At 46.5% G+C, this 23,210-nt stretch overlaps 1 long non-coding RNA gene across 2 annotated transcripts in view; it reads right to left on the bottom strand.

Annotated features, from left to right (window-relative positions):
* Positions 1-23,210, bottom strand: part of LOC141567803 (uncharacterized) — a 34,610-nt gene that overhangs the window by 6,269 nt on the left and 5,131 nt on the right. The window contains exons 4-5 of one of the 2 annotated variants that reach the window (XR_012490648.1): positions 15,206-15,272; positions 14,955-15,057 (exon numbers count right to left, since the gene is read on the bottom strand). This is a non-coding gene — a long non-coding RNA (uncharacterized LOC141567803). Of the gene's footprint in view, positions 1-14,954; positions 15,058-15,205; positions 15,273-23,210 lie in introns of those variants that run through there. The other variant, XR_012490647.1, reaches the window with a different exon arrangement.

Raw genomic sequence — 23,210 nt, 5'->3', positions numbered from 1 at the left:
GGTGCTGAGGGCTCCATGGTAAACGAGAAGAGGCAGCCCCTCCCCTCCCAGAGCTCATAGCCTACCAGGAAATTCAGGTGACAAAACATGCAATCATGAGACCATTGGATAGGTGCGGTGACAGACTGTGGACAGAGCTCTGTGGAAACACACGGAAGGAGGGACTAGCTGAGTGAGCTCGGGCAAATTATTCAAACTCTTTCTGCCGTTAGTTTCTTTATTTGTACAATGAGGCCACTCAGACCCACCTTCTAAGTCTGGTACACGGATTAGCTGCAGTAAATAATCCAAAGTATTGCCCCCAGCCAGTCTCTTCACCTCGTTCTATTCCAGGTCTGTGTAAACCATTGATCACACTCTGACCTTTTCCCAGTTTCTTGTTTGCTTGTTACTTGCTTATTGCCTGAACTTCAGAAACTAGGATGTAAGATATGCAGTATATTTTTATGGCTGCTGTCTAGAAAATGGATATCCTCTGCCTAGAAAGTGCTTCCCCTCAGATACCTCTATAGCTCACTCCTCTGCTTTTTCCAAAAATTTGCTGAAATATTTCCCAGTCAATAATCATTGTCATATCTTCCTATAGCTCCTGGCTCTCCCCTTATTCTGTTCTACTTTTCTAGTCCCCAAAGCACGTACCACCCCTAACGTTTTCTATAAAGTTTACATTTATCAAGTGGATTGTCTCTCCTGGTAAAAATGTAAATTTCATGAGAAGGGATCTTTGTTTTTTTTCTGACGGATGCATTACAAGTGCCTGTCATTAGGTCTCTCATGTGATGGAATAAATGAATGCATTGAGAGAAGAGGTAGAAGGAGATGCATGTGGGCAGGAGGGTGGGCAGGGGTGATCCCCACTTTGTGAGCCAAGGTAAAGAGCTTTTCAACCTCTATGATAAACATTGTAGAATTTTATGAGGCACTATAACAGGAACTTACGTTTTTATATCATTCTGGCTGCCGTATAGAGAAAGGAATATGAGGTCACGACCGGATGGGAGGCGATGACTCAGGCGCTCTCTCAGGTGTCAGGACACATGTTGGGGGCTGGATCAAGGTGTCGATAATGGAGATGATGTGATAGAGACAGATTCAGGATGTACATGGAAGGAAGGACTGACAGGCCATGCTAATGGGCTAATGAAAGGGTGCATAAAAGGAAACTGAGGATACCAAGTAGGTTTCTGCTTTAAGTAATTGGGTACAATGTGGCGTCACCTACGGATGTGTAAGACTAAGGAAGAAGCAGATGGTATGTGTTGGCGGGGAGTAAGCCAAGGTGATACATCGGCCTTGTGAAATGTATATGAAACATTCTGGTACAGTATTCTCCATCCGGAATCTCTCCAAAGGAGACAATCAGCGATGCCCACCCAGATTCAAAGAGGTTCTTCGTGGCATTATTTGTAAGTCAAAAACTGGGAGCTGCTGTATTCTGAGATTGGAGGACCAGACGTCCTTCAAAGGGCTGCTTATGAAGATTATAACGAGACCGGGACATTCTCATCAAATAAACGAATGAACGGGTGCGTGTGTACTGCATGGTGTGCAAAGCATTTGTAGAGAAATACCCACAAAGTTCTCTTGTGGAAAACCCTATAAATCATGGAAATTTAAAACTCAAAGACACCTTGGCGGGTGCATCATCTCAGGATATGTGCTGAGTTGAGAGAAAGAAAACATCTGCGGAGGTTAGAGGGGCTAACGAGGTCCTCGTTTCGGCCGTGAGATGTGAACTTGACCCTAGCAGTGGGAAAAGACTCGCACTGGGGAGGACTCAGAACGGCCCCTGGTTTTGTTGCTGCTATTTAGCTGGGTGACCTCGGGCACAGCACTGCACGTCTCTGAGCTCAGTTTCTTCCTTGTTACATGAGACACTTGGTAATCCTTCAGCGTCCTTACTTCTCAGAGTTTCCATGGTTTGGGTGCCACGGACTCTTCCCACAGTGAAGAGCATTTCAGCTGGAAAGAGGCTTTAGGTTCATCCCTTTTCAACCCACTCATAATTCAGCTCAGATGCAGAATGCACCTTAAAGAGACCTTCCCAGGGACACCCAACCATTCTCTAAATATCAGTGTATAGACTTCAGTAGGAGACGCAGACGCAAACACAGGAAGTAAAAAATGTGGCCGCTAGAAGAAAAACTGATGAAAGAAAACAAATAATCAGTCAGCCTTGGCCTTAAAATAGTCAACTGCCACTTTAATTGATTTCAAAGCAAATATTGCCAGCTTTATTTATGAGGTATATGAGACAGTTGAAAGTTATATTTGCATCGACCATTAGGGCTTACTAAGAAAAACTAGGCTTCTACACAGATTTCGCTTCCCACTACTCATCTGGTCCCCACTGCTCGTCCGTCTTACACAGAATGTCCCCAAAGCAATCTTCAAAAATGCAAAGGTCATTATGTTCTCACACACACACACACACACACACACACACACACACACACACACACCTGCCACCTGAAACATCTGTGCTTGAACCTGTTCGACGGGCCACCGTTTCCTGTGGGATAAAGACTAGGGCCCCCAGGCCTGGCCCCCACTGAACTCCACCAGCTTCTCCTGAGTCGTCTCCCATCCCGCTGCCCATGCCCGTCCTACCCTGAGTATGTTCGGTTGCTTCGAAACCTTCCTCTCGTGGCTGATGCTCTTCTTTCGTCCTTGAGCGGCTTTTGTCACCTGGGTAAACATCTCATGCTCACCAGGCAAACATCTCATCTTTCCAGAGTCAGCTGAGCGGCATCTTCACTCTGAAGTCTTTTCTGACCTCTCTCGCCCGTTGGATTGCTTGCCTTTCTCCTTTGCGGCTGTTGAAACTCTGTGCGCTACACAGGCTGCTATCCTACCCAACAGGGCAATGTGCTTCTTTACTTGTCTAAGCCCCAATCTACACTAAAAGCTCCTTCGAAACAGAAGGTATGTTATTTCATCTTGGAATCCCCAGCACTTATGACGATATTTTCATTAACTCACAATATAAATGGATTGAGTCCCTTCTAAGTTCCCTGCACTTTACTAGGCCCTGAGCATATAGATTTTGTTTGCCAAACTCCCCTTCTTCCATAGTGGTAGGTGTGTTATTTGGGTGCATGGACACCCATCTAAAGAGTACACTTGTCAGCTACTGTTGCAGGTATGTGGTCATGGGAACAGGGTCTAGCGAACGGGATGGGAATGGAAGCTATGTGTTCACCTTCTGGGTCAGGATAAGGGAGCCCTCCCACCACCTTTTCCTGCTGGTTTGAATGTAGACATGACAGCAGGAGCTGGAGCCGTTATTTTAGATCATGGAATGGAAACGATGTGTTGAGGATGGCAGAACAAGTTAGAAGGAGGCTCATTTCCCTTCACCATCAGGCCCTCACACCGTCTCTGAACTGACTCTCAACTTACAGAAGAAAGAGTAATCAATGTGTGGCTTGTTCAAACCAACACATTTTGTGGGCCTGCTTGTCCATTCAGCCTGCCATGATAAAATAACAGACTGGGTGACCTATAAGCAGCAGATATTTATTTCTCACAGTCACAGAGGCTGGGAAATCTGAGATCAATGCACCAGCAGAGTTGGTGTGGGCTAAGCGCCCGCTTCCTGGTTCAAAGATGGCCGTCCTCTCACTGTGTTGTCAGATGGAGGAAGGGGTGAGGGAGCTCTGTGCTCTGTGGGATCTCTTTTATCAGGGCACTCATCCCATTCATGAGGGCTCCACCCTCATGACATAACCACTTCCCAAAGGCCCTGCCTCCTAATACCATCACATTGAGGATTAGGTTTCAACATAGATGTGTGACAGTCAAGTTCACGAACTTATCCTAGAAAAAGTGCTACACACCTCATTGCTGAATATCACTACGGTTACATCTGAAGTCCTCCCCTTGGGAAGCTATGCACTGACACCAGTGCCTAGTCCACCCTTCAAAGCAGTTTTGGAACTCTTTTTCTGGAATGGCCATCAGAGCTGTCGTCGTATTACCCTTGATGTCCTGAATGTCATCAAAATGTCTTCCTTTCAATATTTCCTTTATCTCCGGGTAAAGAAAGACGTCATTGGGGGCCAGATCAGGTGAGTAGGGAGGGTGTTCCAATACAGGTATTTGTTTCCTGGCTAAAAACTCCCTCACAGACAGTGCTGTGTGAGCTGGTGAATTGTCGTGATGCAAGAGCCATGAATTGTTGGTGAAAAGTTCAGGTTGTCTAACTTTTTCACGCAGCCTTTTCAGCACTTCCAAATAGTAAACTTGGTGAACTGTTTGTCCAGATGGTACAAATTCATCATGAATAATCCCTCTGATATCAAAAACGGTTAGCAACATCGTTGCAACGAGTTTGTGAACTTAATTGTCAAGCCTCATATGTATTTTGGCGGGACACAATTATTCAGTCTATAGCGGGCCTCTTTGTTACTGCAGCCGACCGTATGCCTTGCTAACACAAATGGTTGTCTGAACCAGACATGACCTCTTTACTGATTAAACTTGCTTAAGGTAGACTCCGAGCACATGGCTTTTAACAAATGAACAAGTGAGTGAGTGAAGAACAGTTCAAGGTCTAACCAAAGCCAGCCAAAAAATAAAAAAAATAAAAAGAAATAATGTAGCAATGTGTCACAACAGGCAGATAGTATCACATGCTGCAAGGCTTAAATTACTTGGAGCCTGTGCTTCAGACAGTGGGCTGATACATTCCAGTGTCACGGTTCCATCCGCCTTTCCCTCTGTACCAAAGCTACTGTGATCCTTTAATTCTCCCCCCATGCTGTCCTTATTCAGTTCCCTCCTAGCCTTTCCCAAAGCCAGAGCCCAATTCAGATGCTCGTTACTGCTTACCTAAACCATTGCACTAGTTACTAAGCTGGCCTCTCCACCCTCCAGTCTTTCCCCAGAGCTGTTGCCATGGCAATCTGCCCCTGGCACAGTGCTGATCAAAACCTTGGAGGGCTCCCCACTGCCTTCAGGTAAAAGGCCAACCTCCTTAAATTAGCTCCGTGCTTTGGCACACCCCACCTTCCCTGCCTCGTCTCCCACTCATTTGCCTCACCTCCACTGTTTCACGGCCCGGTGACACACTTGCCATTTCCGTCCTCAATGCCTTTTCCAACCTGATCCCTCTCCTTGGAATGCTTCCTTCATCCAGCCTCACTCCTGCTTCTGCCTGTTAAAATCCTACCCTTCTTTCCAAGTCCAGCACATTCTTTTCCTTTCTTTATGAGGCTTTTTTATGTTGTACCATCGAAAGGATTCTACCCACTTGGTAGACGTTCCCAGCCTTCTATATTCCCAATCTAGCATTTATCACCCTTGGACTGGGATTGGATGCGGAGTGTAAAGGTAACACTAGTGCTAATCCCAATGACAATAATATGAATAACAGCCGTAAGAACGTCTAACCATTTGCGGAGGCTTTTCTACAGGCCAAGTCGTCTCCCAACTTCATGAGCGATGTCAAAGCCCCCAGAGCCTGCAGCAGGAGGAAGTCACAGGCACAGAGAAGTTAAGTAACCGGCCTAGGGTCACAGTGCTGGGATGGAATCTCGAAGTGACCACTTACTAGGTGCATAGACTTCACCGAGTCATGTCACCTGTTTGAGCCTTGGTGTCCCCACCTCTCAACTGCTGTGTTGAGACAGCTGACGACTTGATGACTGGGGAGTGTCCAGGCCAGCTCCAGGCACTAAGCAGGTACTCGATTCACGCCATCCTCTCGCCTGCAGGGCTCAAGCTCGGAAGTCCTATACCCACGGCTTCTCATCTATTTCCCTGTCCCTGGTCGGTGCCTGCAAAATGTTTGTTTAGGCTGCGGCTAATGTGTTGTCGTAGACGTCCAAGTCCTAATCGTATACTGCCAGTACCTCTCCATGTGACATCGAGTAACAGAGTGGCTGTCCACTCATACTCCCTTCTTGCTACTATTAATACATGAACCACAGGAACAATAAATTTCACCTTAACACAGGCATCCACACGCCCCTCACGCTGCTAGACAGGACTTAGTAACTCAGTTCGGGCCAATGGTATGTGAGCAGCAGGGATGGGGGTAAAGTGTCTCTCCTCCTCCCTTACCCCTTCCTGACACCTGACATAAGCAGGTGACCGTGAGTCCTCAGGGACCATGCAGATGGGGCAACACCCTAGAGATGGCTGAGTGACAGGATCGAAGGAGCCTGGCCCCCGACAGCTGACATTAAGATTGACACATGAGAAAAGTTAACTGCTGACTTGTTTAAGCCGCTGTACTTGAACCTCTGTTACAGTCACAAATGCAATGCCTTAACTGGTATTGTCACGTGACCCCAGGTGAGCACGATGGCACTGCCTGCTAGCGGAGTGACCTGAGGGAAGAGCCCTCCACTCTCAGAGCCCCAATTCCTTCATCTGCAGGGTGAGATGACCGTGGCATCTCCGCTGTAGGGTTGTTGTGAGGATAAAGGAGGTCACGCATGTAAGTTGCTTAGCACAGTACCTGGCACATACCGAGGGCTCCGTGGGTTTTAGTGGTTATTGTTCTCACAAGTCAGCCTTGCAGGTACCTACAGCTACATCCCGCTGGGCTGCTGCTTCTGCCCCTGAACCAGATGATACCATGATCTCATCCTCCCATGTGGACAGAATTGGCTGCACACACGTCTCTCTCCGCTCCCTCCTACTGCTGTCACCCCTGCCCTCCCTGCCTTTGCCATGTGCAGAGTGTGGAAGGGCTCATCTGAATCCCAGCGGGAAAGCAGACAGGAAAGTAACGCCGCTGTCACCGTAACACAGTTCTCACACGGCTATGGACGGTCAGGTCGCACACTTTGCTTGATGGGAGGTCGGGGGAGAAAGCACATGTTTACTGAGAATCTCCCATGGCCTGGAACTCCCAGGGGTGCTATGCATGTCACAAAATCCTCATTCTCCCCTCTGTGGCCAGCGCTCTTGATAAAATGGCACCGATTTTAACTAAGCATGAGAGACATGAGATGACGGGTCCAAGGTCACAGAGCTAAACAGTGAAGTGCCAGCACGGCAAAGAACGCTACAAGAGGTCTCTAACTTTCATGAGACCAGCTGGCCATCCGAGGATGACAAGCCCCCAGGGTGTAACACCGATTCATTTGGGCTTTGGGAGTAATCCCTTTCTGAATAATACCTCTGGTCTCTGCCACCTGCTTTTGGCAATGAAGCCCCAAGAGACTCCATTGCCACTGGGACTCTCTGTTTTCATACCTCTCGGGTCCTCTAACTGCCATCCCACAACAGCTGCTGCCTTTCTAAGCAACCTGCTCTCCCATTCGCCGGGCTGTGTTTTGCACTCAGGTTACATTTAGGTTTCAGTAAAGGAGAATCCAGATTTTAGGAATGGGAATTTTCTTAACTAAATAAAAATGGAGGGTTATATACATTGTGCCTCTGTGTTCAGGGCCTCTGAGGAACAGGGCTGGACCCCGTGGTTTGCAAGCTCTTGTCCCAGGGCCCAGGGGCGGGTCACAGGCCCTCAGCAGGTGAAACAGGAGGACACCTGGGATCCGAGCGGTCACACAGGCCGCAGTTCCACCCTAGCTTCCTGACTATGATGTGTTTCATACACTGGAATTTGACTGAAGACTTCATCTTGGAGAAAGAAGGCCTCTGCTACCAAAACTTAAAAACAAAGAAGTGTCCAAACCATGAGTATATTAGAAAAATCATCGATAGGGGATAGGACAATCCTAAGCCCCGATCCTCTGTCGTGAGTTCCTGAGCAAATTTCCTTACCTCCTTTCCTCACCTCTTTCTTTTTTTTTAACCTCCCCTCAGAATCTTAATGACCCTACTGGCAACATGGGAAACCCAGGTCTCAGTTCGGAGGACTGGTTTGAAAATGGAGATAACAGGTGGTTCTTATCGTTATTCCACACTTAGAAATCTGGGAGCTGACCTGAGTTCTCACCCTCTCTCCTGGCAGGATGCAAACTAAAGAAAGGCAAGCACAACAGAAACCCATAGATTACACAGTAAAGGATTGTTCCATCAGCATTTCACAGAATCCTTCCTTAGTAATAAAGTGTGCTTGTTCATGGTACAGATTTCTGAGCTCAACCCAGAACCACTAAATCAAAACCTTCTGGGGCTGAGCTGGGATCCCTGAATCCACATTTTAAATGAGCAACCCAGGTAATTCTAATGCACATGGAAGAAGAAAAATTCCTGACTTAGAGTGATAACAACAGACGGTCCCTGCACAACCCACGGATGGCTCAAATTACGGACTGACACCACCCAATGCTGGCAAGGAGACAGACCAACTGGAATTATACATATCTTAGTGGGGGGGCGGGGACAGAGGGGGGCAGGGACAGGGTTGAAAATGCTACAAGAATTTTGGAAAACTGTTCAGCAGTATCTACTAAAGCTAAATGTGCAATTTTTCTATGAACCAGCAATTTCACTCCTAGGTATTTATCAAGAGAAGTAAGTGCATATGTCCACAGGAAGACATGTACAAAAAATGCCCAAGGTAGCTTTACTCATGATAACTTCAAACTGTGAGTAACTCAAACGCGCATCGACAAGCAAATGGATAAATACATTGAGGTACGTTCATATTGTCAGGAAATCGTTTCTAATATTTGGAAAAGAGCCAAAGAGCTCCCTGGGTGTCCTTCTAGTGCAATGCTGGGTTTTGTCTAGAAAACTCTCCAGGGGGTTTTCGACTATATAGAGGATACGTCTTTCTTTCTATGGACTATATGAGTTTACAACTCTGGAGGGAAAGAAGTTATGGAAAACAGACAGCAATGCAAATGTTTCCTGTTCGTAGCAATTAAAGTGATTCCTGTTCATGGCAAGGCCAACAGATTCTCTCTCGTAGAGAAGATACATCTCAGGAAGTCAAATTCACACTGGGACCTGTTTTTAATGTTTTACTCAGTCACCCATAAATTAATGAGTTGAACGAAATCTTTGATACATGGTAAAGTAACATTTGTAGAAGAGTCACATTTTTAACTTTGGAAAATTATAATTTAGATGTATAACTGGTGACTACACAGTAATGCAAAAGAACAAACCATTGACATACGCTAAAACATGTGTGAATCTCACAGATCATATGTTAATAAAAAGAAGCTAGACACAAAAGAGTACAGACTGTGCCTCTGTATTGATACAAAGAACAAGAATGGGAAAAGTAATGGACGGTTTTAGAGGTCCAAATAGTGGTTACCTATGGTGGGCGGGTGGGTGTCCTGACTGGGGAAGGGCACGGGTGTCTGTGAGGTGAAGAAAATGTTCTATACCTTGATCTCGGCAGTGCTTACATGGGGGGGATACACCTATAAAGAAATCATCAAGATGTACATTAAAGACGTGTTCACTTTTCTGTAGGGAAGCGATACCTCCATTTGTTAAATGCCAAACATTGAGAAGAAATGAAAAGCTGGTCCTTTATCCTCTCGGCCATGGTTCTGGCCTGAAACCGTACTGTCACTAAGCTGCCCCAGCCTCCCTGACGCTGGGTCAGGTGGGAGGTGGGGGAGACAGAAGACCCCGGGGGCTGACGGCTCCATCCCAGCCGGGGCTACTGCTGAAAAGCATCTTCCTGACCCGAGCCTCCCCCAAGCTATGGCCGGGAACACACTTTGTCACTCTAACAACTTCATTAAAGTGGCTGAGGGCAGAAACAACCCCAGGTCCAGGCAGCTGGGAGGAGATAGATGCTTCTCATTTTAAAGCTCAGTGAAGTGTATTTTAAGGAAACCCCAAAGAGCTTTATAAGGAAGGTCTGTCAAAAATGATCGCAAGCATCCGTCTCTGCAATGGCCCTATCAGCAACATCTTTTACGAAATCAAATCAAAATGGAATCTTTGCCCAGGAAGAAAATTTCAGTGGGGCCCTCCTTGTTGGCGGCATCAGTCCTTGGATGCTCCTAGAGCACCTGTGCCAAGGGACTGTGCAGCCTAGTGACGAACAAAGGAGCTCCTTGCCTCTCGGTAATTATACCTGGAACTTACTAAGGACTTAGCTTCATTTCCTTTAAGCTTCACAACAGCAAGGGAAGTAGGTGCTGGTGTTACCACCATTTCACAGATGAGGAAGCAGGATTAGAGAGATTTCACTGATGTGTCCAAACCACACAGCCGGTGAGAGACAGAGCCAGGGTGCACAGCCAGCTCTGCCATCCAGGCCCAGACCACGTGACCCCTCTGCTGGGTTCCCTTCCATGACAAGCCAATTCCACCCTTGGACAGTTTTGATATTAGAAAAAAGGTGCTTAGAATGAAGACAATCCGCCTTTCAGTATTCTCACCTCCACAGTCTCCACTGAGTTATTCTGCCTCTGCTCCTTGGAGCCACACGGGACCACCTGCTTTTCTCTTACACGCGAGACACTTCAGATATTTGAAAACAGCTCCTATGATCCCCTTAGTCTTCTCTTCTGCAGTAAACACGGACAGATGTTCACCTGATGGTAACCAACCACCCACATCTTCCGGGGACAAAAAATTCCTGGGAGGGATGCTGACACGGGACAGTCCCCGTGAACCGGGCCCCAGAGGATCCAGCCCAGAGTATAAGTTTTGGCCTCTGACAAATGAATGAAAGAATATGTGAATGAGTAAAAGAATGACTGAATAAGTGAACTGTGGGGAAAGACAGAAAAATAAAAGGTGACTTGTCACCAAATTAAGCATATCCGATGCCAGTTCCTCGGCTTCCTACAAGGAAAATCGTTTTCCCATCCTGGAGGCCTGGAGGAGAAGCATAAGCACAGCTGTTCTTTACTGAGCACCTACTCTGTGATGGCCCTGGTGTGAACCTGCTCTGCAACCCACAAGGAAGGTTTGATCACCTTCATTTACAAGCAAGAGAATGGACACCAGAGGTCACAATTACCAGAGGCCACCTGGGGAGAGTGTGACAGACCTGGGATTCAACCTAGCTGTCAGTCAGGAATCTGGTGGGCTGGCAATGCAGTCAGAAAGGCAGAGTGCTCTGGGAAGGGGCAGCGCCTCCTGTCTGCTGAGCGCCAGTTGTGTGCGGCCACTGCGGTCAGCGGTCTTAGCTCTGCAACAGCCCTGGTGGGTCAGTGGAATGGGTCCCACTTTAGTAGCAGGAAACTGGAGCCAGAGGTATTAGATAGACTGCTCAACGTTGAGCAGATGGGGAAGGACAGAACCAGATTGGAGCCCAAGCTGATTCCAAAGCTGTGTTCTTAGTTAGGAGAGGGTGCCGGGCCTGGGCTGAGAAGGAGGCCCCTGGGGAAGGAGAGGCACTCTCTGTAGTAGCAGTTACCTTTCTCTTAGAAGGAGACTTAGAAGACTTGATTAAACACAATCAAACCCTAGCTCCCTAGATGGATGCAAAGGAGACCTTTTACTCCAGGGGCAATGCCAGGTTGCATGGCCTGCTCTAGCCCCGCACCCCAGGACAAGTAAGGGACTGCATGATGTGACTGAGGGACATGCTAGATCAGACAGGATGAACCAACCCTATCTGCCTCAGGGCTTGGAGGGGCAGACGGAGTTTGCATTTGGGAACAACGTTCCTATTTCACCAAGGATGTAAAGAAGACACCCAGCAGGACCTGCTGGGGAGGGCAAAGTCAGGGACAGAAGAGGCAAGTCAGCCCTCCCTGTGAGGCTGGGGTGCTGTGTGACCTGAGACAACTTCCTTCCCCTCTCTGGACCTCAGCACTCTTTAATGTACCTACCATTCTGAGTTTTTGCAGCACTGACAGTCTGGGACTGCCAGAAATAAAACTAGCGTCTGGTCCTGGGGAACAAAGACAATATAAGGGAAATTTTGTGTGTGTGTCCTTGTAAGAGCATTTGGTTATTCAACAAGATTGCTCAGGAGCCTACAATGTCCACAGATGTGGGGAGAAATTCACTCTGGCCCATGTATGTGGGTCTCAACTTTGAGCTGCTCTTGGCTTTTGCAGAGCTCATAATCTGCTGATTTCAGAGTCACACCCCCTCGGACACCAGTTCTGATTGGCTAGCAGTGTGTATTTTTTCAAGGAATTAATGATTTTATATAGGGCATGCACTCACTGCCCTGTCACAGGCCCATGCCCACCTCGGTCTTGGCTCTGGACGCCATTTGAGTTTGTGCCTACAAATTAGACTCCTAATTTGCATTCGAGGATGCTGGTCCAAGCCTCCGTCTCTTCTCATCCCTCCCCACCCCAGGCAGGCGGAGTAGCGAGCTGTAATTTGTGGGCCAACCTTTCACTGAAGCAGGAGGAAAACCCACACTATAATCCTCCTTGCCCTGTGGGGCTCTGCCCAGAGCCAGGCCCCCGCAGAACCTGGAGGCCAGCATGAGCGGGATTCTCTCCTATGCATTATTCACACCAGTGCTTCCCTTTCTATTTTTAATGTTTAGTGTGTAGCAAGCGGTTCCCTCTGCCAGCTATTTTTAGCAACGCTGCTGCCAGCTGACGGCAGAGACAAAGGCACCAAGGCACCTTGAGAATGACAAATGGCGATTTCAATGATGAAAATAGAATGGCTATTTTTCTTTCTGGAAAGAAAGAGAAGAAAACGTCTCCAGTGGCGAAGTTGCTGTGGCTTGAATTGAATTTATAATTTGGAGCACAGAGTTTGCCACGCACATAAAGGATTTCCTCTCTCTCTCGTTCTCTCTCTCCCTTTGTCCCAGATCAAATATACCCTCCTTTGTGAAGCATTCCCTGGTGCCCACCTCTGTGTCTCCTCAGCTCTCCTCTCTAGATCTAACACCTCCATTATTGCAATAATAATAATTGCATTGTTCTCATGTAGTATTGTAAATGTTTGCTTCCCTCCAGGCTGTGAGCATCTCAAAGGCAGGGACTTTTGTTAGATCTCCATTTTCTAGTCCTAACAAAGAAAAACAAGCAGCCCCTGCCATCCAGAAGCCAGCTGGGCACGCACAGCTGGGCCATATCATTCTCTTGGGGTCCATAAACAATCGCACAAAATCCTAACATCAGACAAGGCTACTCTGAGACTGTGGGTAAGTGAGACAAAACAAGGCCACTTCATCACTTGGGCTGAGCACAGATGGAAAACGAGGTCCCTATGTCACCCAAAAATATCAAACATCACTGTCTCTTGGCTAAAATGAGGGACCGTGACTTCTTTTCCAACCACAGAGTTATCTGTGCTCCAATCTGTGTTCCCCAGGTAAGATTTACTGAGATACCCAATCATATAATTGTCCCCTCTTTCTCACAGCACCCAACTCGAGCGGACCCCTGCTTCTTTAGAAACCCCCACCCCAAATCTCCAAACAAAGCCTGAATCCTAGGATGGGTTCTTTCCAGCACCCACCCTTTCACTGAGACTCAAACAGTACCTGGCACATAAGAGGCACCCAAAGAATGTTTGTGCAATAAATGAACAAGAGCTAGGATGTTTATGTAGAAATGGGGGCAGTCGGGAAGAGTGGGAGGAAGGAAATGGAAATTTCCAGGGCACTGTATTCTCACAAATCCTTTCCTCAGAACTAAGGGAGTCACATGCCAGCTCAAAAGTCATGTGTTTCATTACTGAAGAAAACAGTAAAAATGGAAATGGGCTGCATGCGTGTGGTGGGGGTGTGGGTGTACACGCACAGGCATGTGATTTTATAAATAGAGAATCATATGTGAGAACATGTTTGAGAAAACCTTGAGATTGCACGAGGAGGTCCTCAATAATAACTGCTTGTAGGTCTGGTAGTTTTCATATCAGTGCTTTTCCCACGACATTGAGATATTATTTCAGGAATTTACTTGCACCTAAGTTTGGCCAACGTAAGCCCCTGGGTGAATAAATTCTTCACCATGATCATATCAGCCTGGAATTACTGGGACCCAGTCAGCTTTGGGGTTTCCATCTCTCTGCTTCCTAACGGGCACCTCAGGCTCCTGGCTTGTATTCTTCTATCCCCCTGAGACCAGTGGCACTCAGTGGGCCCCCTGAGCACAGTTATAATTCTCTTAAACATGACAGCCCCTGTTAAGGGGGCACTTGTGCTCTCCACCCTCAATAGGGTCAGGCGGAAGTTTGGTACTTCCCAAGATGGATCTATGGCAAACCCTCTTATCTTTCCACTCCGACAGCTTTTATCCTCACAGCAGCCTCCTCTGGGCCCACTTCCATCTGACCCTATTGAGGGTGGAGAGCACAAGTGCCCCCTTAAGAGGGGCTGTCATGTTTAAGAGAATTATAACTGTGCTCAGTGAGCCCATAGGGTGAAAACCAGAGAGACAGATTCCAGCTCAATAGGAGGAAGAAGCATCATATTAGGAAGAGCAGCTCAAGGATACAGTGGAGTTCTTTATGAAGTAGTGAGGTAGTGAGGTGCCCACCACAGGGAGCATACAAGCAGATGCCAGAACGACTTGGAAGAAATGTTCTAGAGCACTAGCGTGGGTTGTGCGAGCCTGGGGGAGGGGGCTGCCCATGGAAAAGAAGGATAGATAAAGTAATTACAGAGCCTTTGACTCTGTAGTCGTCCTCCCGCTGCCCCCCTCATGAATACATATCGTTACACGTCCGAAAATGCTGTTATGATTCATAACATCAAACTTTGTTTTAAAAGGTTACTGACTGTACTAGCATAATTTCTCAATCAATGGATACTAAAAATAGAGCTACTATTATACAGGGATCTGTGAAATTTTTTGATCCCAAACATGACTTCTTATTCTTGAAAAAGTTGAGAACTTTGTTTAGTAGAGTAGCTCCCCCCCTTTTCCTTGGGCCCCCAGTGAACGCCTGAAACCTTGGATACTACCAAACACTATATATAGGGTGTGTTTTTTCCTATATATACATACCTATGATGAAGTATAATTTATAAATTAGGCATAGTAAGATATTACCAATAACTAACAATAAAATAGAACAATTATAACAATATACTGTTATAAAAACTATGTGAATGTCATCTTTCCTCTCTCTCTCTCTCTCTCTCAATCATATTGTACTGTACTCACCTCTTCAGTTAAAGGAAGCACTTTTTACAGCATCTCTTTGGCATGTCCAACGAATTGCCAGCATCACTACTCTTGCACTTTGGGGCCATTATGAAGTGAAATCAGGGTGACTTGAACACAAGCACTGTGACAGCAAGATGGTGACTAATGAGCGGGGGCGTCTACAGCGCAGAGACGCTGGACAAAGGGAAGAGTCACGTCCTGGGCGGGACGTAGAGGGACTCGCGAGATTTCATCATGCTACTAAGAACAGCACAAAATTTCAAACTTACCAATTGTTTGTTTCTGGGATTATCCGTTTAATATTTTTCGACCTCAGTTGACCATGGGTAACTGAAGCTGGCACAGGGAAACAGAGAATAAGGGGGTATTACTGTAGGTTCAAACATAAGATTGGAGAAATGAGATTCAATGACATTTACTTCCCTTCCAGACCAGTTCTCAGATCAAAAGTAAGCATTCACCTTGAAGATAACATTAGCCCACAAAAGAAAGATGAGAAATAAATAAGCTGTTAGCAACCATGAGATGTCTATGTGTGTGATTTGTTTTGTCACTAAGAAATGGATTATTAAAAAAATATGTAAGAGGCATGCCCATTTAAAAAAAAAAGGAAATTGTACTTAATAGTTCAATTGTCCATATATGTGTCACTGCCATGAAGACATTTTTTCTTAAAAATCCATTTGGAAAGGCTACTCAAAGTTCCCTTTACCTGGTTCTGGACTTTAGGCATCAACTAGAGTGAAGCACGCATCATGTTTAAGGCTGCAGGAATAGAACAATTCCTTAGGGAGACAGGCACTCAGCCATTTTTCAACCCTGCTAAAGAGCTGAAAGAAACAGAGGCAACCACAGAAGTTATTTCAATCAGCCACAAAGTAGGACTTTCTGAGAGCAAGTGTCAAATTCCACAGCTCTTGCTGGATGGGCTAAAGGCTTTCCTAAAAGAAGGGCATGAATCTTCATTTTTGTGAGAGAGAGGACAGAGCGTGCCACACAGGGTCACTCAGGGATTGCCCTGGGGTTAGTCACAAGGCAGAGAGAGACAGAGAGAAAACTGGACGAGCACCTTTAGTGTGGCTTCCTTGGGAAGGAATCAGTCTGTCAGGGAGAACAGGTTCAGGATTGGCTCGTTCGAATAATTGCCGTGAGCTCTGGGTGGTCAGGGCTGTCCCTGGTTGCCTGGGACCTGGCCCTGAGGCAATTAGGGTGGGTGTATCGGCCCAGAGTGTGAGATGTCAGTAAGGAAAATAGGTGGGCTGTGGATTTAATCAGTTGCTCAGGAGGGGAACTAACTAGCCACCAGCTAGGGCCTCAAAATTAGGTCGAGACAGCATTTATAAAACTATATTACACAGCTCTTGAACAAACCACCTCCTTTTTCTGGGTCTGCATTTCCTCATCTTTAATATGGAGGATGGGTTAAAAGTTCTTTCAATTCCCTTCAATTCAGAAGTTAGTCACTCGGTGAGAGTGCTTTGCAACATCTCCAAGAAATTCGGTGCTTGCCACCTCAATCAAGCTGGGATTCTAATTTAATGTTAACAATAACTTTCAAAATATTGCCAGCATTGTCTAGAATGCAAAACACGCCATAGAAGAAATGTGAAATTCAGATTTGATTTTTAATATAGTATTTGAAGCCCTGAAGCACTGTTCCCACCTAAAGTACAGCTTTCAGTTCCCAGAGCTGCGCCCTTGGTTTACTTCACTTTCCACCTTTCTCTCCAAGGATGCTCTTTCCTCTGTGCAACGTATTGCAATCTTCTTGAGGATAATAAATGTCATTGTCTATTCATCCATCCATTCAATCATTGAATAGACATTTACTGACTCAAAAATTCGATTTACCAGGCACCATCTAAGCTCCAAGGATACAAAAATCAGTATGCCATTGCCCAGCCCCCTCAATGATTTCAACATCCAGGTCAGGAAGCTATTTGTTTCAACGAACATGTTAGGGAAAGTGAGAGATAAAGAGTGGCGCCCAACAAACTGTCACAATTGTCATTCTGCCCTAAAAGAAGGATCACACAAACTTCTGTGTGTATAGAAAGTGGGGGGAAAGTGTTAGCCTTCTTTTGAAAAAATAAGTGTGAAAGACGTGATGTGTAACTTCCTTTTTCTGGGCCACCTTCTTCTTTTCAGCATCTCTTTATGAACCCCCACAGGCTAATCCTATTTAAATGTGCCTTTCCCAAGGAAGACCTGTCTTCTGAAGTCCCCCTCACTTCCTCCAGCCACCCAATAATTTACCAGCCCACATGCCATCAGCAAAGTCATGTTGGGTGAACAACTCAATTAAATGTTCATACTTGAAGCATTACTATCGTCTTCGTAACCCTACTCTTTTCCTCTAAACGTTCCTTTTTTTTTTTTTTTTTTTTTTAATTACAAGAAGTGCATATATGTGAGTGTATGACAGGACGTTCTTGAGTGCACAGGTGTGTCAGCTAGTGACATTTTATGGACATGTATTGTGTACACAGCATTATGAGGAATCCATACGTTCACGGCGTGGGACGTTGGACAGATGGGGAGCTTGGGAAGCAAGGAGATGCGGTGGGAGGAGAGTTTGGGTGTGAGTAGGTTTGCTCACGGGGCATCCAGTGGAAACCCTTGCCACGGTGACCCAGAGGAGGGAAGCGCTGGGCACAGAGGCAGTGTGTGAGCTAAGGATATGTCGCGTCCAGCACAACGTGGGCAGTGAGGGTGCGAGAAGGGGCGGCTTTGGGTTAAGTTTTAAGAAAGAAACATACAGAGACTTAATGCAGTTAAATCTCAGGAGGCCAGGGGCCTCACAGTTCTGAAAGACTGGAGCCCAGATTTGAGCCGACTGGAGGTTTTTATTGATAAGTATACAAGGAAGTAGCAGTGTTTTTGGCACGGTCTGTGGGACTCATTTATTACGTTATAGAAACAACCCAAACCAATTATGTTGATCTTCAAACGGCCGGAGCAGAAAGTCCTTGAGGTGAGGTGTGCAACTCTTTTGAGGGACATACATCACATGTCGAAATTATTTCACAGAGCTGAGCAGAGCGAGCTTAATCTTATCACTCTCAAGACTTTTCTCCCAATTAGGTGAGAGGGAAAAGTCAGAGCCAGCAGCTGCTTTTCCCAGTCAGGGGGAAGGGGAGACAAGGCCCTTTCCCAAATCTTTCTAAGGCAGCTCATCGGGGGTCTCCATGGGGTTCCGCCTGGCTTGGGTTGTCCCCCTCCCCCGTGGGAAATCTTACTCATCATTGGCCACAAACCCTCTTTTGGAGACTGAATAGAGAGAAATATACAGTCCCAGAGATGCACAGTCTCACAGACTCTTCTTTCCTTAAGGAAAGACACGGGACAGTCTGCTAGGCTGCTGTGTGACAACAAGCATGCTAAGTACATGGACCTGGTCTACAAAAACTGTTAAGAGAGCAAGTACGAAAGCCCAAAGGAGAGGAAACACACAGGAGCTGCAGGAAAATAAAAACCAGGCGTAACCAACCAGAACTCTGAATTCCACAAACAAAAAGTCCTTCCCAATGACTTCTGATTCGTCTGCTCCACCCGTGAATCTGAAACACCTTTCCCCTAGTTGAACTGCTGTTCTCTTTTGAAATGAACATTATTTTAATCTGTTATAGCTGCCCATTCATAAAATTTTCCTGTTGCCTCTTCACTGCCAGGAGCCTCCTTTTTCACACCTTTAAAATGAGAGTGCCCACCTCGAGGGGTCTTGATGACCATCAATGAGACCCTTCTTGTAAACCGACAAAGAGCAATCCCTAAAAATATCGACGTTTGCTTCCTAAAACACAACAAAGGCTTGATCCACCACATAGAGTGTTTGCTACAACGTACCAATAACGCCAAGTGCTTAGGGGATGCGCACAGTAGGTCTCTGGTGAGGCGAAGGAGCTGTGGGCAATGGAGTAGCTAGGAGGTTCATTTTCAGAACCACGAGAGGCATCAGCCTCAGAGACAGGCTACTGACGCCAGAGGGATCTTGAATAGAACACACATTCTGCTTCCACACGTTTGGCCAAAACGGCCTTGAACGCAGCCTGTGCTCCCATCAGACCGAGAACGGATGTGAGAAAGAGAACGAATCACCTGCCACGGCTCGCTCCTGCCCTCCCAGCCGCCCCGCCTTTGAGAAACCTCGTGGACAGCCCTGCTCTGCTCTTAAAATACATCTCCTTCCCGGGGCCAACACCAGCAGCACCGTTTCATGCCAGTTCTCCCAGATGAACTCTCTGCTCCAGGCATGTGGAGTTCAGTTATGTCCCCAGACCCAGAACTTCACACATGCCGTTCCCTCTGCACAGATATGCTTCTCCCAGCCTTCATTGGTTATTCCTACTTACCTTCAAAGAGCAGCCTGGCTGCCAGCTCCTGGGAGGCAGTGCAGCCTGGTGGTTACAGATGAAAGCTCTAGAAACAGACTGGGCTGTATCCCAGCTCTGCTCCTCCCCAAGTAAGAACTCAAAAATAACTGTGATTCTTCAAGAGGCGACTGCTGTCATGGCATCCACGCGGGTCTGAAACCCCAGTCTCGTAACAGATGAAGAGCACGTGACTCAGACAGACCCAGCCGTGGTGGACTCTAGCACTACCAGTTCATGGCTGTGTGGTCTTAAGGCAGGATTTCATCTCTGCGATTGAAACTCTCATTTGTAAAGCAGGGACTATGACTCATACCTTGTTTCCCCGAAAAAAAGGCCTCGCCAGACAATCAGCTCTAATGCGTCTTTTGGAGCAAGAGACAGTTTCATATTATATCATATCATATCATATCATATCATATCATATCATATCAAATCACATTATACCCGGTCTTATAGCAAAATAAGATCAGGTCTTATTTTGTCTGGCTAGGTCTTATTTTTGGGGAAACACGGTATCTCCCCAGGTCTTGGGAAGACTAAGACACAAAGCATCTGAATACAAGACGTGGCAGCCACCCAAGGTCATATCCCTGTGTCTGCCATGTCAACTATGGGCTGGGTGCTGCTTGAGGATCCAGGATAATTTTAAAGTCTCAAACATTCACAGACCTGGGAACTTAGTCTCACCTCTGAAATTAGCTCTTAAGTGTGAAAGAAGCTAGCTAGCTGGTTTTGCAGCATGAGGTCTGAGATGTTACTTTATTATGTCAATCAATAGATAATTTTAGCAGACACATTAACAACATTTAAATAGAAATTTGGGGTAATTAATGAATAAATGAGAAATAGCAGATAAAAGAAGTCTCCATTTTCTAGGCTTCCTTTTCCAAAACACCTTAAGAAATTCTTTTACATAGATAGTTCTCAATAGTTAGTATTTAGAGTTTCCTTTTGACCCCCTCGACGCACTTATGTTGATTTAATATAGGTATATATTCAATAAAGTACATCTAATAAAAGGCCTACCATGTAAGGAAGCATCACTGACCTCCCACTCATGCATTTACTCTGTTTCACTCATTCACTGAACAAACGCTATTGAACACCTGCTGTCATGTTCGGCTTATACCTGATGCGTATAAGACTGTGCCAGGCTGTTAGGGCGGAAGGAAATAAAAGATTCTGCTTTTGTAAAGCTTATAATTTAGAAAAGGAAAGAGATTAAGACCTGCATGAAAATATCAACAATCTTAATATTGAAAGTGATGCAGAGAAATACAGAAAAGGGATAAGATAATTCAGAAAAGGGGAGAAATTGCTTCTATGTTGAGTCATCCAACAGCACTTAATGTTCTTTGGAAGAAATACGCTGGGTCCCTTTGCCAGCACTGTGCTCCGTTCCAGTGGGACGAGGAGAAAAGCAGAGGTTTCTGACACATAGGAAGGCCTCGCACTGCCCCCACTGTCCTGGCTATTGTGCCAACTCTTGTTCAGATGTTCCTACTTGCCACACCCCAGACCCTTTTCTGGTTCCCATCTGTGTGATCACTCATACCACTGGCCGTCTTCTCCATGAAGCTAGTCTTTCCTCAGTTTCTCCTCTTTCACCCCCCACCCTTTTCTCTGTCTCGTGGGTTCTTCACTGAATCATTCTCTTGGGATCATGCCTACAGGTAAGGGTCTCTTGGACCTTCTTTGTCCTCAGGAAAGAGAAATCTCCAAGGTTACACAAAATACTGCCTCATCCATAGAATCATTTACTTCATTAGTACCAACAGTATTAAGAGTATTCGTAAGACAATAAATATAGTAAGACTAGGGGCACTGAATAAGGTATAAATGGTTCGTTTATGATTTGAAGACAGGATGGAAACCTAGCCATCATTTTCCGCCTGAAGCCAGAGAGTATGCATGGGAGTGGATTCTAAGGGTGCTTGATCAAGGGGGCAGAACATGAAACGGGATAGAGTTTATTGACTCAGGTGCACTTCCTGAGTTACAGCGTCAAACATCCTGCCAAGGACCCAAGGAGATGGTGTGAATTCATGATCCTGGAAGCACAGGAAAGGCAGTGCCTTAAGCTGAGCAAAGGTGAACAGCTAGAAGAAGTGCCTTGGCAGGTGGTGGAGGGAGGGAGTGAATGAATGACTCAGGGAAGGGGGCATGCTGGGATTGATTTACCATTTCTACACTGGGGGAGAGCCATCAGGTGATTCATGGGAAGGCTTGGAGGACAAACCACTTCCCCACACGTAAGGAATCCTCTGTTGAGAGGGCATCAGCATCACAGAGAGCGGTGGATCTCCTCTGTGGGCCAGGCCTGACGCAGGAGAGGCTGCTAAAGACCTTGGCTTGCAGATAGCAATGGGGACAATAAGGCCCTAAGACAACAGAGGCCAGGGGATAGGCTTACCTGCCAGAAACCAAGGGGTGGCAACTACTACGATCGTCAGACAACGGAGCCTGACTGTGTACACAGCGGACTGTGGAAATGGTTCACATAATGGGCATCCTCAGGGGCAAAACAGATGGGCAGGGGGAGGAGGGTAATACCCCGTGTGTACCAGCAGATGAAGTCAAGGACGAATGACCACCAAAGTGGTAGCTGCAGGTGAGTAGTTTGTCCCGCTCAGTTTCCCTTCTAAATTTCCCCTTCGGAAGAGAAGCCCACCAGTATCCTGCGGGATTGACTCCCCGGATATACGTGGAGAAGTGGATCCAAACAGGGCAAGGGGGACTGGATAGACGTGTGGATGGGCTGCCCAGGTGCTTTGCCCAGGAAGAACCTGCTGCCAGTGACAGGGAGGGTGATCCACACACACCTTCCCGTAGTGACTGAGCTGCCTTACGCAAGATCATACCCTCCATGGGGCAGCTGGTGGCCAAACGCAATGATAACAGTCCCACTATTACCAATAAAAGTCCTCTTAAATAGTCCTCTTAATATACTCTCCTCACATTATCCACCTTCGAGAGCGCCTTGACTGACTGATGCAGGGCCCAGCGAGCCTGGTTCACCTATGGAGACCCCCAGAAACAAATGATCTGGGGGTGGGGCAACATGTTAAAGATCTACTTTATTGAGCAGGTCTGTGTAAAACTCGTACAACTCGGGTTACAAATATAAACACTGCCTTGTAATATGTATCCCCCTCTAAGTTTTCTGAAAGATTTTGCACGTGTTCTCATTAGCCTATGGCTGAGGCATTTTGTTCGCTTTCCAAGCTGCCAACTGTCTTAGATGTCACCCACCGAACATGGCACCGACTGGCCACCATCAATCAGCCAGGAGTCAGTCTCTTCAACACGGCAGATCCTGCCAGGTTCAAGCACACATTTGTTCTCTGGGGGCTTCCAAAAATATTGACAGTTCTTGGAAGGGATTCAACACTAATTTGGGGGACTTTCTCTTTCTCTTTTCCATGGTGACAGCTTTCCTGACAGCATGAGGCCACGCATTTTCTGCTGTTTAAATGGTGATTTAAAAAAAAAAAAAAAATGAGGCTGATGATCTCATCTCTGTCGTTCTGTCTGGGTGGGGTGAGTGGCAGAGCCTCTCACGTGCCAGGCTGTGTAATGAGCTCTCGAGACGGCGATGAGCTCATCCGATTGCTAGCATGCGTGTGGCCTTGGGGTTGGACTGCTGTCTGTGTATCCCTGGCATCTGGGTTCTTGCATATGGGCACCTTTGCTTCTGAAAATGGCACTGCTGGCGTTTTATTTTCCAGCTGGCCATTGGAAGCTCCACCCTGTAGGGATGCTATTTGCAACAGATGCCTTCTTCTCAAGCTACACGAGCTATGGCATTACTCACATGTGCCCTTGACTGTACTCTCTCCAGACCTTTGTTGTTCCCTCCACCTGGAAGGCCTGCTCTACCATTTCCACATGTCGAAGTTCT

The sequence above is a fragment of the Rhinolophus sinicus genome, linkage group LG12 (assembly GCF_036562045.2).
Source record: "Rhinolophus sinicus isolate RSC01 linkage group LG12, ASM3656204v1, whole genome shotgun sequence".
NCBI lineage: Eukaryota > Metazoa > Chordata > Mammalia > Chiroptera > Rhinolophidae > Rhinolophus > Rhinolophus sinicus.
This window is presented reverse-complemented; position numbering and strand designations above follow the sequence as displayed.